At 43.2% G+C, this 6,073-nt stretch overlaps 1 non-coding gene across 1 annotated transcript; it reads left to right on the top strand.

Moving 5' to 3' along the window:
- The first annotated feature begins 2,946 nt into the window (after positions 1–2,946).
- On the top strand, positions 2,947–3,019 carry Trnaa-cgc. Its single transcript has one exon. It is a non-coding gene; the product is annotated as a tRNA-Ala (tRNA).
- The last annotated feature ends 3,054 nt before the right edge of the window (positions 3,020–6,073 follow it).

Raw genomic sequence — 6,073 nt, 5'->3', positions numbered from 1 at the left:
GCGATCGAGACTGATTACGCTGTTGCATTGTGATCTGGGGTCACGTTTCTCGGCACCCATCTTGCACACAACTCTTGGTAAACCAACACAACAAACGGCATGTGTTGGGCCTGAGCACAGCTACTAAGCTGGTACCATTTTGCACCTGTCCTCTATCATCATGGCCTGTACTCTAGCGATTCTGTTTCCATTTGTGGATACAGAGGAACACCCACTTCGATATTCATCTAGACTTCCTTATCTAGACATGCAACACCAGCGACCAACCGTTTGATGAGATTTGATCTCTTCACCACACTCGAGCCGTAGGCGTTCATGGATGACAGACGCTCTATTCCCACTTGCCCATTCACACCGGACAACCGCACTTAATTATATTGCTATCAATTTGTCAGTACACGTCCCGTCTGCCATCGTAGTTTGTTCTCGAACAACCTCGGGCACTCCGGTCCGGTGCGACTCTCTCTTCTTCGGCACTCTGTACATGCGTCAATCTTCTTCCTCTGACGGTCCTTCTTTCGTTGAACTTCAAATCAATGACGGAACTTACTTTCGGAAGTCCGTCGTAGATCTCAAGCCATATGGGCAATATGCTCCAAATGTGCCCTTACAGATTCTGATAGAGAATTAAACAAAACATTATTCGACGGATGTTCTTCATAATCCGTCACATCTCTATCAGCAGACCCTAAACATGTGAAGTTGCGACAAGAAAGAAAAGTTTGTCAATGTATGTGCTTACCATCTTTGTTTGTAACTGACTGTACAGGATGAAAGTTATTGATCTAAAAGAAACGAAATCGTCATAACTTCCGAACGGTTTGAGATATCACGTTCAAAAGGCACTGTTGGTCGCGGGGCATGATCGTAATTGGCATGCGCATGTGTACGCGTGTTGTTATTTCATTTCGAAGGGTTCGTCGATAAGCAAAATTTGGCGGATTTGGGGTACTGAGAACCCGCATTTTGCGATCGAGAAGTCTCTTCATCATGAAAGGCTGACTGTGTTGTGTACAATGTGAGTCATGGAATAATCGGTGCGGTATTCCTTGATGGCACGGTGACTACCGAGCGGTACAAGAAGGATTCGGATGATGATTTCATCCCCATTATCGAAAGAGACCCTGAATTCGACTAGATGTAGTTGATGCAAGCCGGAGCTCGACCTCACCGAAGCAGGAGAGTGTTTGATATTCTGGAGGAGCTCTCTGAGCTGGCCATTATGGCTCTCGGGTACCCAGAGGCGACTGGCCTGGGCCTAGATTGGCCACCATATTATCCGGATCTGAACACCTACGACTCCTTTTTGTGGGGCTGTATTAAGGACAAGGTGTACTGCAATAACACCAAAACCGTTGCTGACTCGAAAACAGCCATGCAGGAGGTCATCGACCGCATTGATTTTCCGATTCTTCAGTGGGTCATGGAGAATTTCGCTATTCGTCTGGGCCATAGGTGGCAGGCATATCGAAAATGTCATAACTATATTCTGTATATCTGTAGCGACGTGAGGTCGGAATCTTTCGGAACGGCGTACATGAATAAAAAGTTACGCCTGCACGCCACATTGGGTCTATCTGACTGGCTGCTGATGATTTCATCAAGCCTATATAAGCGAGAAACTGTAGTAGCCCCGTCAGTCAGTGAACTCCTGACGACGATTGCGGAGATGGTCATCGAAAGCTCGAGGATTTTATTCGAATTGACGCGACCTGAAAACCGAGAACGTTTTATTTATCTTCAGTGACGTCTACGTGTTGAATAATGTGTGTGTGTGTGTGTGTGTGTGTGCAGGCCGTAATTTGTAAGTAATTCACGTTGTTTTTCATATAGCTGAATAATTATCACCCAGCATAAAGAAATAAACGAGGTATTGGCATTCGGCAGCAACCTACATTAACTACTTCTCACGTGTTTCCTTTACTGTATTTGTGTTGGGAATCGTTCTCTTACCACACTGGGGTCCGCGATAGACGTGCTCGGCGATAACATTTACCAGCGAAACGCGCCGTAACATTTGGAGCTGCACATAACACGCCTTGTTTACTCAGTGAATTTCGATGCCAGGCTCCGTGGCGGAGTGCGTCTGAAGGCAGATAGGTTTGTGAGCGTGAGTATTGACTTGGGATTGTATTCAAGTCCACGCAGTAGCTACAAAAATAAACATGGCCGCACTGGAGCTTAGTTTAAATTCGAGAAGCGTTGAGCTTGCTAACGCTTCGGCTACTCTAAAGTACAAATATGTGTATTCATCTGCGGAAACGGCATGTAACGTGGGACATGAAATAGTAAAACGGGAATTTCCTCTTCCACCTCGGAAACAAACAGTGTACTCTCCCTTGTCCACACTTCAGGTGTTTGCAATGAGCCTGGGTGCTGGTTTTTTCTGTTATTTCTTCCGACACTAAAAAGAAAACAGGTGCTGTTCAAACTATAGCCGTAATGGGAAGGGTGTGGAGAACCAACAGTGTAAGGAAGCTCTGTAACTTCATAAATTTACAAGAGTTAGTTGTTAGAAAGTGAGAAAAGAGACCTTAATTACTGTGTAGAACGAAACTCACGAAACGTAACTTTGTGCCGACGATATCTTTCATATGATTTTATCGCTGTTAATCATGTTTGATCCCATCTGCAGTAATTTGCATAAGAGTCTGACACAATCTCTCTTAGACTTCTGAAATAGTTCTAAGGAACAGTCACCCCTCCTGAAGGCGCTATTAGAAACATTTGAAACTGTAATTACAAAGTTAAGTTCAAGCCATGCAGGAAAACTACGAATTACTACAAAAAGATAAAGAAACGTGTTCTACATTAACATAAAAGTTCAGTTTGAAGCAAAGAATCACAATGAAAAGAAACGAATGCTGCCAAGCCAGTAACAAGCTGAAAGATTTTCTTTCGGGTACAAAATGGTTCAAATGACTCTGAGCACTATGGGACTTACCGAGCGAGGTGGTGCAGTGGTTAGCACACTGGACTCGCATTCGGGAGGACGACGGTTCAATCCCGTCTCCGGCCATCCTATTTAGGTCTTCCGTGATTTCCCTAAAATCGGTTCAGGCAAATGCCGGGATGGTTCCTTTGAAAGGGCACGGCCGATTTCCTTCACCATCCTTCCCTCACCCGAGCTTTCGCTCCGTCTCTAATGAATTCGGTGTCGACGGGACGTTAAACACTAATCTCCTCCTCCTCCACTATGGGACTTAACTTCTGAGGTCATCAGTCCCCTAGAACTCAGAACTACTTAAACCTAACTAATCTAAGGACATCATACACATCCATGCCCGAGGCAGGATTCGAATCTGCGACCGTAGCGTCGCGCGGTTCCAGACTGTAACGCCTAGAACCGCTCGGCTACTCCGGCCGGCTTTCGGATACAAAGATACACTGTAAAACGAAACACTCTCCTATAGCAAAGATTAAACTCTGAGACCACAATTTTTTTACAATGTGTTATGTTTGGTGATCAGCTTTGTACAAGTACGTAAAATGGGCATTTCAATAAAAAGATATAATTCACTTAATGCGGCCCAGACGGCATCTTCGTCAGCTGCACCCAGGGTGCTACGTGCAACCCGCAGCTACACGCGTGACGTTCAGGAACGGTGGTGCAGAGAGGGCTGTGCAGAAGACGTCATCCAATTGTACGCTGACTGACCGCTCTCTAGGACGACACTGAGACAGCAGCGACCTCTAGGCGCTGAGTAGATAAGCACCGCGCCGCCTGGCCGCGGTCCAGCTGAAGACTAGCTGTTCTGTGTGCTCTTCAGCAGCGACTTACGAACTGTATTGTTTCACTTGTTTTAGGAGATGTGTGTACTGAAGAGATTTCCTTATTTTGACTGTCGCCTGCTGCTTGCGACACGCCACTGTTAATTCTCAAATGATATCTTATTGTAATAAAAATTCATTAATGCTGTTTCCTTGAATTATTGTTTGGCGATCCGGGAGAGCAGATTTCCTAGGCACCCCTATTCTACGAGCAGCAGGACACAACAGTCTAACCTCCAGCCAGTGCGTTATCGGATGATCATCGCTGTTCCATAACTCGCTGTACTCCGATGGGTGGCATCACGCATACACACCACCAGAGGACACTGACGTGGCCTCGTTACTCCGAATCGGAGCTGTCATCGTGTCTTTTTAATCAACCACAGTTAAGAGCTTCGTCCAAATTCAGTGTATCTATAGACTTATCAACACTGGAAAGTGCAGTGATGATACTGTATCAACGTAGCACAGTGCTACTAAAATAATTTGCATCCACACACTGTCTAAATTTATCAACAGTGAAGACTATGTTACTATCAAGAACTTCGCTCTCATTGTATATCACACACCACTACAGAAGAACCTACAGCTACACAAATGTGTGCTGATTTCGTTTTTTTTTTTTTTTTTATTTACACATGAAGTTCCGTAGGATCAAATTGAGGGGCAAATCTCCAAGGTAACGGACAGTGTCAGTACACGAAGTGACAACATAAAAGTTATAACAGATAACAATGAAATGTATGCGAACCTGAAAAAAGTCAAGCCATAAGTTTAAGTAAACGGAACAACAATGCAACAAGGATCTCAGCTTAGTCTTTGAAGGAACTCCTCGGCAGAATAGGACTGGCCCAAGAGGAAACTTCAGTTTCGATTTGAGACGGAGTGGATTACTGCTAAGATTTTTGAATTCTAGTAGTAACTTGTTGAAAATGGATGCAGCAGAATGTTGCACACCTCTCTGCACAATAGTTTAGGAAGTCCGATCCGAATGCAGGTTTGATTTCTGACGAGTTTTAATTGAGTGAAAGCTACTTATTCTTGGGAATAAGCTAATATTGATAACAAGAAATGACAGTAAGGGATATATATATATATATAAGGGATATATATATACATACATATATATATATATATATATATATATATATATATATATATATATATATATATTGAGAGGCCAATGTCAAATACCCAGACGTGAACAGGGGTCGACAAGAGATTGGTGAACTTAACTACACTTATTTCCCGAACCGCCCGTTTCTCAGCCAAAAATGTCCTTTTACAATGGGAAGTGTTACCCCAAAATAGAATACCATACCGCATAAGCGAATGAAAATAAGCAAGGTAGTCTAGTTTTCGTGTCGAACGCTCACTCTCTTCAGATACCGTACGAATCGTAAAAATGGCCGCATTAAGTCTTTCAACAAGGTCCTGAACGTGGGATTTCCACGACAGTTTACCATCTGTCTGAACACCTAGAAATTTGAACTGTTTAGTCTCATTAATCATATGCCAATTCTGTGAAATTAAAACGTCAGGTTTTGTTGAATTGTTTGTTAGAAACTGTAAAAACTGAGTCTTACTGTGAATTATCGTTAGTTTATTTTCCACAAACCATGACATGTCATGAACTGCACTATTTGAAACCGAACCAATGTTGCACACAACATCCTTTATTACGAAACTAGTGTCATCAGCAAACAGACATATTTTAGAGTTACCTGTAATAATAGAGGGCATATCATTTATGTAAATTAGGAACATGAGTGGCCCCAACACTTATCCCTGGTGCACACCCTGCCCCCCTCCCCTCCCACTTCAAAAATGGTTCAAATGGCTCTGAGCACTATGGTCATCAGTCCCATAGAACTTAGAACTACTTAAACCTAACTAACCTAAGGACATCACACAACGCCCAGTCATCACGAGGCAGAGAAAATCCCTGACCCCGCCCTCCCATTTCGCCATATCCCATATCACCAGACACCACATCACAGCCATTCTCAATACTGTGAATAACGATCTATTGTCTGTTGCCAAATTAAGAGGTGAACCAGTTGTCAGCTGCTCCTCGTATTCTGTATTGCTCCAATATCTGGAGCCAGATTTTGTGATCAACACAATCAAACAGCTTAGTTAAATCAAAAAATATGCCTACTGTTCGAAACCTTTTGATTAATCCATTCACTACCTCACAGAGAGGAGCGAATATAGCATTTTCAGTTGTTAAACAACTTGTAAGGCAGAACTGTACATTTCATAGCGAATTGTGTGATATAAAATGATCAATTATCCTTAC

This window comes from Schistocerca piceifrons, chromosome 7, assembly GCF_021461385.2.
Source record: "Schistocerca piceifrons isolate TAMUIC-IGC-003096 chromosome 7, iqSchPice1.1, whole genome shotgun sequence".
In the NCBI taxonomy this organism is placed as follows: domain Eukaryota; kingdom Metazoa; phylum Arthropoda; class Insecta; order Orthoptera; family Acrididae; genus Schistocerca; species Schistocerca piceifrons.
This window is presented reverse-complemented; position numbering and strand designations above follow the sequence as displayed.